The sequence below is a fragment of the Athene noctua genome, chromosome 2, assembly GCF_965140245.1.
Source record: "Athene noctua chromosome 2, bAthNoc1.hap1.1, whole genome shotgun sequence".
Lineage (NCBI taxonomy): Eukaryota > Metazoa > Chordata > Aves > Strigiformes > Strigidae > Athene > Athene noctua.
In genome coordinates this window covers 137,796,373-137,808,713 of record NC_134038.1, presented here as the reverse complement: position 1 = coordinate 137,808,713, position 12,341 = coordinate 137,796,373, and the positions used below count along the sequence as shown (strand labels likewise).

The 12,341-nt window shown below is 36.4% G+C and overlaps 1 pseudogene; it reads right to left on the bottom strand.

Annotated features, from left to right (window-relative positions):
• The window catches only part of LOC141956698 (dynein axonemal heavy chain 11-like), a 123,582-nt pseudogene that overhangs the window by 37,168 nt on the left and 74,073 nt on the right, over positions 1-12,341 (bottom strand).

Below are 12,341 nucleotides of genomic sequence, written 5' to 3'. Positions count from 1 at the left end.
TACTTCCTTGTGGAAAACAGGGTATTAGGATTTCTAATACAAATTTTCACACAATGCAAGAAAAATATTTTAATATATAGATACATCTATTGTCCCCATATCTGCACAAAGCTGATACTTCATTGCATAGAACTATTTGTTGTTCCTTCTGATGAGTACTATTAATAAACATCTATTTTTAACATCACTTCCCAAATGCATTTCTCTCCTCTTTTCCACTCTTCCGCACTTGCAGGAAAATAATCAAAACTGAAACGAGGTATTTAATCTCACTGCTGTTCAGTGAAAGCATCTTAAAAAGTAAAAAGTTACAGTATAGATTATTTTTATTTATAAAAATGTTCAATCCATTTCAGAGGATTCCTAAAAGAGTTAAGAATGACATTTATTTCCAGAGTTCCACTACTGAAAACAAATACACGGGGTAATTTTTTCTAGTTATCGGCATTAGGCTGAAAGGTAGAAGAAAGTTTTTGAGAAAGAACTTTATCTACAGACAGATTTTTGGTGGAAAAGGACAGGGAGATGTTCCAGGCAAAAAAAAGCTCCACACAAATAAGTGACTGCTAAACTCTTGCACAAAGCAGATGTCTACAAAAGGGTGCCCCTGCAGTTCTGAGTGCTGACCTTGGGAAGCTTGAATTTGGCTTTGACTGTATTTCCAGAGTGTCCTCAGGCAATTCAGCTCACCCGCTGTGCCTCAGCTTTATGATTTAAAATGGGGTAAGAGTTCCACACGTCACATATTTCAGAGAATAAACTACATTAATTATCATATAATGCTGTGGTTTATGGCACATGAGGAACAGGAAACAAGTAGAAAGAGGTGAGGAGCATTTGCAGCACTAATGAAGAAAGGAACGGTCCAAAGCTTCTGTCTTGATTTCAGCTGGGATAGAGCTAAATTTCCTTCTTAGTAGCTAGAATAGTGCTGTTTTGGATTCAGTATGGGATTTGGTATGGGAAGAATGTTGATAATACACAGATACTTTAGCTGTTGCTAAGAAGTCAAGGACTTTCCAACTCCCCATGTCCTGCTAGTGTGCAGGTGCTGGCAGGGAGTAAAGCCAGAGCACCGGACCCAAAATCCCAGTGGAATATTCCCTATCATATAATACCATGATATAGATGAGGGTTGGTCAGGAAGCTGGGGATCTCTTTCTCTTCTGGGATTCCAGTTTTGGGATTTTCTCTCCTCTGGGATCACTAGCCAGGAACAGGCTGGACATTGGTTGGCAGGTGGTGAGCAATCGCATTGTGCATTACTTGTTTAGATATTCTAGTATTATTATCACTATTATAATTATTATTTGATTTTATTTCAATTATTAAATAGTCTCCTTACTTTTACCCCTCCAATTCTCTGCCCCTGGGTGATGGAGGGTGAGTGAGTGGCTGCACGGTGTTTGGCTGCCAGCTGGGTTTAAACCACAACACAAGGAAGGATGAAGAAATCTTTTCGGACACAACTCTAAGGGTTATAACCTCTATGCATTTATTGAACATTATAACGGTTTCCTCTGTGTACAGAGGAATGGGAATTATCATAACTACATGCTCTTCCTGGAGCTGACAAGCTAAGTAGAATAGGTGTCTATACAGCTCTATCACTATTTAGAGCATTTGCTGTTACACAGGTATCTCAAAAGACGGAATTTGGCCTTAAGAATTGGAAAGGGAAGGGATTTTCTTTTGCCAAAGAGAACTTAACCTCTTCCTCCCATTCACCTCAAAATTTACCTGTAATCAGAGGAAAGTATGTGAAAGTGTGCATATCTATATATACTGGAAAACTAATACCTGCAGAGAGCCACTTTTAAATAGATTTGTACTTCAATTTTTCGATAGATGGCAGCTTTAACAAACCAGACTCGTCACTCCCATTTTTAACAGTAAATTTTACCTTTTGTGACTTTAGAAAAGTAATCCAGAAATGTTCCATCAGTTCCTAGCAATACTGTTTTGTGAAGGGTCCAAAGTAAGACACAAATGCTGCTGTTAATTAGATATCACCACATAAAGTTTTCTTTTGTGCTTTGAGTTTTTCAACAGACTGGGCTCCAACACATGTTTTTAGACTGCAAAGCAAAATTAGAAAATGTTATTTCCTGAACAACATAGAAGTCACAGAATGTTTAACTTCCACATTAAAAGCCAGAAGCACACAAAAGTACAAGAAAGGTACTTTGTCGGTAAGAGATACACTTCCTAAGACTGCAAAGCTGGAAACAATCCCTACTTTCTGGTGGTGATCTGAAGCCTTTGCAGAGTGCACAACGATGCTCACCCTGGGATATTTTGGATGAGTCAGAAATGGTCTCAGATACTGATGATTTCTTATTAGTAGCTATATGGAAAGCTGTTACTTTATTCCAGTTACGTTGTAAAGACAGCCCACTGTCCATTTAAAATGTTGAAATGGTGAATAAAGAATTGCAGAGGAATTAAACTATCTTCTTTAAAGAAAGTTAATGTTTAAGATATGGACCAAATCATGATTTCCTTTCCAATTGGACTTTATAACATGGTATAAAACCCAAACGAGCAGTATTTGGCACATTATACTTTGATTGTTCTGTGTATACAATTCCCAGCAAAAAGGTATGAATGTATGCTCAAATATTTTCAGTATGGAAAGGAAGGTAAAAATTGATCATCCATTAGAGTCATCTTCAAACTGATGAAATTCTGGATGTAAAATTGGAATAGATTGCCATAACCTTTCTTCCTCATTTTTACTGTTTGCAATACTCAGGTTAAAATAAAAGATGTTTCACAGTCTGTTCACTTGCATCAGAGAAACCTCAGGAAATCATTCTCTAGTGAGCAGAGGGACTGAAACAAAGAAAGGGTCAGCATGAAAGAAGGCAAACACACTGCTGAACAACTTATAAGGACTGTCCTTTACCCACCTGTCCTACAGACATTTATTTTTCAAAGCAATGACAGTAGTAAAAATCCAGTCCTTTACATGATGTAATCAAAATCAATGAAACTCACTGAATAGAAAGTATCCTCCATACTTCAAATAATTTCATGTAAAACACTTGCATTTTGCTGGTGCTAGGTGCTTGAGAGCTTAAAAGAATACTCTTAGATGTGCTCATTCTTGAAAGCCTTAAAAAAGTATAAAATCCATCTTATATAACAACTCTCATTTTAAAAATAAATTTCTATGTGTACTGAAACAAAGTAACAAAATAATTGTTAAATTTTATATTAATGAACTATTTTCTATTTATATTGTTCAGAACAATCAGAAATATTTACTGAAATGGTTAATCATCCTACCCTGCAAAGACAGACACAAAATTCTACAATAACAGAAGACTCAAACACTTTTGTTATAAAATATCCACTAAGAAAATTGAAGTATCTTTAATCAAAGTACCGTGCTTAAAAGAATTAGCCTTTAAATGTTTCACAGTGTAAATGCAGAAAGTCAGTGTGTGAAGGCCTCCTAAACCCGTTACAATCATGAGAGATGCCCAAGAAATGACTAGTAAAGGACTACTATTGTTGAAAGCTCTAACAGCAATCTTTGTAATGTAACAGTTTTGGTTTGAAGTATTTTAGACATCCATTTTTGCCTACAGAAGTCATTGGATTCTTCTTTAAACCATTAACTGAAGGCAACAGGACAATAAATCTATTAATTTACAAGAGGGCTTCTTGATTTATCCATTCTCTCTTCTTGTTGCCACTGACTGGTAAGTCATAAACAATAAAGAGCACCCACCTCATTCTCCAAAATAGCTTTGAAATTTGAAGATTTACTAAACACAGAATGATTGTCTATTTAAATCTTCTGTAATTTTACCATACCACCCAAGCACCATAAATCACTAGTGACATTGGCTAACAAGGGTTTAAGAGTTGGAACATGCAGTGTAATAAATTTCCAGACAGTTAAAAATCACTATAATTTTATTCTAATGCATTATAGATTGCCTGTAATGTCATCCTGGCCGGGGTGACCCATTTCTAATTTTGAACAGCTGTTCAGCTCGGGAGTTAGTTAATGATTAAATATAAATTGCCTGATTTATTAGTCTGAATGGTTGAGCTTCCAGGTCAATGCTATATAGACAAAATCATCAGTCTTGATGCTTTTCAGAAGTTAACTGTCTCCTGTTCTAGTCAAAAAGAATTTATTCTCAGAGGAAAAGACTTGACATTCTCAATTAATCCTTTAAAATATTTTCCCCCTTAACTTACCCAATAAGTTCACTAATAAAAACTCAAATATTGGAGAAAAACTTATTTTAATTATGTATAAATCTTCTAATACAGGACTTAAGAGATTACCTATGGGCAAAGGCCATTGGCTGCCACAGCACTTCCAAAAGCTTTGGAGGTCTGCAGGGTCAGGCCAATAATGACCTACTCAGGTGTCTTGGGGCAAAAAAACGTTTTCATATGCAGATAGTAACATTGACTTCACTGGTTTTCTACCAAAGGAAAGATTATTTACATATTTTACATTTTTAGGCATATTAATTTCAGAATCAGGTATCAAAAATGTATCTGCTTTAATTTCACTGGGTTTTTTTTTATTAGTTCTATACTCTTACAATCATTTATTTCCAAACTAATTTAATCTTGATTGCTAGACTCTGTTGAGAGATTTGCAGAAACCGAAGCATTCACTCTCTGATCTTAGAAAGCAAGGTCACAGGGATTTTATGAAATCCAACTTAAAATATTTACTCAGACTGCCTTGGGAACGCATGTAGCAGTGTAAATATTCTTTGTATTTTTGTTTTCCATCATTTACATTTATTTGTTAAAAAGGAATGGTTAAAATTCTAGATGATGAATTGAGACAGCACGATTTCTGTAAAGACCTAGGAGAGACTGCACAGCAATGCTGTGGCTGACTTGAATGATTACTGACCGTTAGAAGCAAGTGTTGGCTTTAATGATGTTTGTCTGCAAATAAAGCTAATAACCACACTGAAATATATATAATTTCAACATAAATACATTCCATACTTATTTAAAAATTAATAGTTTCTGCAAAAGGAAAAAACCCAAAAGTAAACATCAAATATCTGATTGGTGCCTTCCACTTATTTGCAATCTAAAGTGCATTGGGGGCAGATCCAGGGTGACTCCATCCTGACCTAGAGGATTATTCAGTCTTTCTGCTCATTAACTAGAGGCTGCCCAGGCTGTCACAATGTATTCACAGTTGTGTATAAATGTGGTGACTTAGTTATCCAGACTTCTCTCTGGCAATCATGCCAATATCAGTTGCTCAGCAATACATGACTTCTGGGAAATGCAATTATGGTGCACCACATTTTACTTCTCAGGAGTTTATTATGGGTTTATTTACGATGTGGTTTGTTTTTTTTTTTTTCTTCATTTAAATGATTTCTAAGAAAGGTCATCTTGTCACCTGTCCCCACCCAGCCTTTTTTCCCTACACAGTCCTCAAAAATTGAAGTTTAACCTCATGCTCAACAAAACATTTCAAAATGTTTCAAAAATCACAGTAGGATAAACATTCAGGGAAAATATTCTTACCTCAAGACCAGCCTTTAACCAGCTCAATAGTTTTCTTTGTTCAGTTCACATCATCTTAACATTGGACTTTCTCTGCAACTGCTTTTCCGAGTGAAGCTGTGATCTTACACAGATTGCTATCCAGAACTTGTTCAGAAAAGGGATGGACAAATATTTTAGTTTAAGGTTTGTTGGGTTTTTTGGGCATTTTTTAAAAAAATTATTTTAAAATTTTAATTAATATATTTTAGTGAGAATAATTGTAGACAGTACCTTTAAGTCTGAAGGATACAACCTTTAGAGGAAAGGTTTTGTTGTACTCTAAGTTCTTTCTACAGCTCCTGGCACAACATAAGTATGTCAGCTAACAATGATTTAGGACAAGACCGTCATTAGAATTCCTTAGTAAATATCAATTTAAATGGTGGAGGTCAGGTGCTTGGAGATAATAATAGGAGAAGAAATATCTGCTTGATCTTCTGCTTGATGTCAAAGGTCCATATTGTAATGGTTGATCTGGAGGTCCCAGACAAAAACACAAGTTTCTTGTGCTGGATTCAGTAACAAACATCCTAGGATACTGTAACTACATGTTACACATTCTGGAGCATTGAAAATTTTAACAAGAGTGAAAAAAATGCAAGAACAGAATTATTTTTCATCTCAAATATGAGCCTGGTGGCATAAGAAGATGCAACAATTTTCTCTTGGGCAGACAGGATGGTTTCATTAGTGACAGAAAACAAGCAGATCTCCTGCATGCTGCAGATCCACACCTTCACCAAAGATCTTTACCCACACTTTCAAGCACTCTGCTCAAAAGGCAGCAACATGCCCTCTCTGCTCTCGGATTTCATACTGAATGTACCTCACGTCAGCAGCAGCCACTGCCCGCCCCCAGTGAGGCCCTGCAAATTTCCTCTCAGACTGTTCAGACCTTTTTTCTTCAGTCTCTATCACCCTTGCCATATAAGTGGTAATTTGCCGAGATACAGCATTTTCTCCAGATTCTCTTAACTGAGCAGCTAGGATGACATGGGATTTTTAGCTACAGTCATGTAAAATTGTTTCTGTTAATGCCTACTTAACTAAAACAGCTGAAAGATGCTTGGATGAGGAGCTCTTTTGTTATCACTGTTGATGATACAACACCCCGTCGTTCTGAAAAAGTCTTAGAAATACGGTCATAATCAGTCAAGGATAGTTAGTCAACAAAATGGGGGAAAAAAAAAAATCACAAGTTTCTTCTGGTTGCAAATATGAAAACTCCAAACTACTGCAATTTTTCATCAAAAAGAACCAAAAGAGGAAACCCACCCACAAGGTATTTATCTCAGTTTTCACTTTCATCAGGAAGATGAACACTTACATTCTTTCCTACTCCATCAGAGAGTAAGAGAATCTTCTCCAGCTCAGCAAATTAAGAAGAACTAATAAAAAGAAAGGTGTTTAAAAAGTCGGATAGTTGAGTGATAAAAGCTGAGAGGTTAACACCTTAAAAAGTACTATTTTTACTAATAATCAGGTGAGGCAAAGGTTGAATACAAGAATAGGGCTTGAAAGACCAAAGAAAAGGCAAGACAACAGAGGCTGCAGCAGTCAAGTTGCCTGAAACTGTTTTGTTTCTCTAGAGTGACTACAGAACTGACAACAGTAAGTTACACTTTATAACAAAATTTTCCTATTTCAGGCTTAATGGGAAAACCACAACAGGAGCAAGGAGTTCTTACCTCCACAAAAGCTTGGTGGTTTTGCAGAATCAAAGATTTAGATCTCATCCGCCAAGTTTAGTGCTTGAATTGGTGGTGTGCAATCAGGAAATTTAAAAATAATACATAAATTAAAATTAAGAAATGAATTGGCAAAGTGGAAAAGATGAAATCACAACTTAGAGCTTAATAAAAAAGGCTGGCTTGATTTCTTAGGGATAATCAGGCAGCCAATCCACTTTTTAATGGTGATGTGTCTTAAACAGAGAGACTAATAAAGATTTCTGCTTAATAAGGGCATCTCTCAGAGACGGGCTATAAGTAAAATGTCATCAGTCTAGCATACAAGGCATAACAAGAATGAGCACAGAAACAGTTCTCTACTTTTTTTTTTTTTTTTTTAAGAGACATTTCTAGTCATCTCCAGTTTGCCTGCATGATAACATAGATCTGACCATAGTTCAATTACACTCATCCATCAAAAGCTCAGGTAGTAAAGATGGCAAGAACATTCTTCTGCAGTGAGACAAACAGTAAGGAATGCTCCAACATTTCAGTGGTGTTTTTTTGGTACATAATAGTCTCCTTTATCAGAACACCTCCTGCCTCATGACTTTTGAATAGGAAAGTTGTCACTCCAAAACATGCATTCCCTTTTGTCATTCCTTCATAGAACGTAACATAAATAAAGTGTAAGTCTAGCAACAGCAGGATTACATATTGCATTTTATACCCCTGTACTCTAAATAAATCACATGTTTAAAAAACGCTTGTTATTGAGAAAGTTAGTGCCACAGAACTATGCTCCACAAATCACAGCAAAGACCCATTACTCTCCATAGCAAGTCTGCTGGACTGTGACCTTGTATAATCCTTTTCAGGCACAGAGTATATTTTCACTGTATTTAAATGCTCTTATATGTTAATGACTGTAATGATAAATAATACAAATTGCACCATATCTACCAAAAGGATGAACTTGGCCCATTTTTAGCCTTAACATTAACAAACATAGTACTGTTCCTTCCTCTCTTTTTTTTTTTTTAATATTAACAGCATACTTATTGTAATATATATGTGTGTGAACGTAAATCATAATTTTCACAAATATTTTTAGCAGTAGTCTCTTTAAGGATGGAAATCTAATTTATTTTCACTCAAAAAATAATTTTTCTTGTGAAGAAACAATCCTTTTTTCTATTTTCTAACCTGCTCTTCTTTCCATTTACTGTAAATAGACAGTAATTGTTTGACTGGATGGACAAATGCATGTGTTTGTATATTAAAACTTTTAACATGCAAGAAATGGTCAGTAGGCACCACCATGCACAGAGTATTTTTTATCATCTTGAAAATACTGCAAATGTTTAAAGTGACATACTGTATTATTCCCAGCTGGTATATATTTGACATTAAAAAAATTACTGCAACAATATTCATTATAGCATTGCCCATAGAATCATAGAATCATTTAGGTTGGAAAAGACCTTTAAGATCATCAAGTCCAACTGTCAACCTAACACCACCAAGTCCACCACTAAACCATGTCCCTAAGTGCCACATGGTCCAGCACCTCAATGTCCTTGTAGTGAGGGTTCAAAACTAAACACAGTATTCAAGGTACAGCCTTACCAGTACTGAGTACAGGGGGACGATCCCTTCCCTGTCCCTGCTGGCCACACTGTTTCTGATACAAACCAGGATGCCATTGGCCTTCTGGGCCACCTGGGCACAATGTTGGCCCATATTCAGCTGGCTGTTGATGAACACCCCCAGGTCCTTTTCCACCAGGCCGCTTTCCAGCCATTATTCCCCAAGCCTGTAGCAATGCGTGGGGTTGTTGTGACCCAAGTGAGCCTTGCTGAATCTCATACAATTGGCCTTGGCCCATTGATCCAACCTGTCCAGATCCCTCTGTAGAGCCTTTCTGCCTGCAAGCAGATCAACACTCTCGCCCAACTTGGTGTCTGCGAATTTATGAGAATGCACTTGATCCCCTTGTCATTTCTCATTTAAAGAGTGAAAGGAGGTTAGTTTAACTGTGCTGTCTAGGCTGAAGATGTATTATTGATTACTAACAGCTGCACCAATTATCATCACTGAGAATTGCTGGCCACAAAACTTCCATATGAAAAATATGTACAATTCTCCTTCTCTCTCTCTTTGCCAGCAGAAAGAAGCGAATTATGAGTCAGGGAGCACAGAATATCCTTGAATGCAGAAGCAAAGATCACTAACAACTGATATTCTGCCTTCAAGACTATTCTTTAGAAAATTGGATAGAGGAAGATAGGAAAGAGGCAAGCAAATAAATGACCAGAAGGGAAAAGAGCAAGAAATAAACCAAAGGATAAGGGGCAACTGAATGTGGGGATTGATGCTTGGATAATGATGAGAAAAAACTAATGCCACTATACAGGCATTTAAAAGAGACTAGATAGAAGAGTAATTGCTTCATTGCTCTTACTGAATTTCTTCAGCTCCAAAGTTGAGAGAACTACTGGAAGCCTAGCATTCATAAACGACATCCAAAATCTATCTCTCTTCTGTACTGCTTGATTTCATGCAGATTCACATGAATTTGCATTGGTAGAGTACCTTCTTCTTGTGGGCTCTACATACTGATCTTGTGCAAGCTTAAAAGAAATTTGGCTCTTCAGAGGATGACAGATAGGGCTGCACAGAACTTCTACTACTGTTGAAGAAGAGGCAGTGAGAGAGATGAAAACTTCCTGCAGAATGGATACAGTCAGCAGGCAGCCCAAATAGAGAGATACAGGAGAATGTCCCTATATTGAGAATGATCTTCTTTCAACATTAGAGGAATTCTTGTTTTTATGGACTGTGAATACATAAAACTCAAGTAAGGAATAAGAGCTTTCTACAGGCTGATAGGGTACAGAGGGTTATCAACAGCTAAGGTAAATAAAATCTAGGTACTTGTCACTGAGAAGTGCCTGCATTGATCATCTTTTCCAAAAGAAATGCAAGTTTGCCTTCTCTTTATACACCCTTCACAGACTCCCTTACACAGTGAATCATGGCCTGACATAAGCCAGCTGGAAGGGGCTGCATAGAGTAAGGGTGCACATTACAAAATACTGAATGCAAACACTAAACGAATAGATCAAGAAGTTACCATAGTTGGAAAAATGGAGCTGATACATCTAGCAAAGTTTTAAAACTCTCTGGAAAAGCTGAAGATAACTGGTGAATATTTATACAGCACTTCATTCTAACTCTAAAAGTACGTGTCAGCAGAAAGTCAGTGTTTCACTCTGAATTTTCATCTTTTCATCAGCTAATCCTGGTAACGCTACTGCTGTATGTATGTATCAGTCTTCCCCATGGGACAGCATGCTGAACATCATGTCCTCTAACATGTGGATTGATACAAGTTTCCAGCTGAGGAACTCAAGCTGATTTTAAATTAAGATTGAACAGCACAGTTCAGGATCATTGAACAGGGATGAAAAATCTCAAAATTTCACTGTTGACAGTGAATCTGCAATATTTACTGTTGACCATGTTGTGCATGTTTAGATGGAGAAAGAGGCTGAGCCTAGAAAGCTAAGCAGAGGCTCTGAAATGCCAGCTGTAACTATGGTTAAAACAAAACCAAGCAAAGTGGTGGATTTCATAAAATCAACAAATGTCAATTCTGTTAAAAAGCAAAAGTGCAAAGATAGAAAACGATGCTGTTCTGTACCTGCCAGTCTGCAGAGCTCATTCTGCCTACTGAATCTCATTAATGAACTCAGTCTCTCCTCATCCTCTAACATTTCACAGGTAGGAATCTGGGCACTAACGATCAGAGGAAGTGCATCTCTCAGCCATACAATTTGCTATAGTAGAAACTTCATGGATTACCATTTTATGAAGCGGGTGTCACATCCCCAACTTGTTATAATTCTGGAAACTTAAACTTCCTTCTAAGATTCCTAGAGTTTGAAGCTCTAGTGCATGCTAGCTTGCAATATTTTTTTTCCTTCTAGTTGACAGTCCTGGGGAAACTATCAATGGCTTTTATACACACATATCTTCATGTTATGCACTACACTTTTATAGACACTTTGATCATTTCCAGTCTGCCACACAGCTACTAGATAAGACTTAAGTTAAACGCTTAATTAAAACTATGTTACTTCATTAAAACTACGTTACTTCAATAACTTTCAAATCTTTCCTTTAAGTAACATTTTAAATCCTCTCAGTGGACAAGAAATTATATTCTTTATTTTCTATGAGTACGATACATGTATCATTGCTAGTCCAAGTGTACGTAAGTTTCTGCACAGTATACCCCATTTGGATACAGCATATGTATAGGTTAGCAGTTCATGGAAATGAGTAACTTCAATCACCTCACATATGGAAAAAAGCATGTCAGATTAGATGAGAATACTATTTCTATCTGGACTTTGCAACACATTTGAATGAACAACATTTTGCATTGGCCTGTGCAAAAAACTACACTGTAAATGAAGCTTCTGAAGGGAAATATTTGGAGGCTGTGTAGTAGAATATTTAAAAACGGTGACTGCACATTCTTCCTGAGATGACATACAACACGTGGACCTAAGAAACAAACACAGAAATATCCAAGAGGAATAATACTTCAAAACATAATTTTACCAATAATTCTCAGTAATTAAATGATGGATTAAAATGTGAATTACAGACATATATGCATTTTTCAAGTTGTTTCATATATAAAAATTTAATCCCTTTTGGGCATCTTCAAATTTCTGGACTGAGTCACAGCTCAGTTACAAGAAACAAGACAAAAGCAAGTTTTCCTGAGTGAGATGTATGCAGTAATTTTTACTGTATCATTATAACACACTCTTACCAATCACTCTCAAGTTTACAAATATATTTTAGCATACATAATATAGACACTCAATAGACAAGTATTTCCCTTTTATTCTTTTACTGAAGTTCATCTTACTGTAAAATATTACTGGATTAACCAAATTTCTGCTTTATTTTTGGAATCATGAGATGGTATAGTCTAGAAGGACCTTTTGAGGTCATGCAGTACAACTCTCAGCTCAAACTAGGGTTAACTTCAAAGTTTTCTTTGAACTATCCACAGTTAGCCCCAGGTCTTCCCTAAGC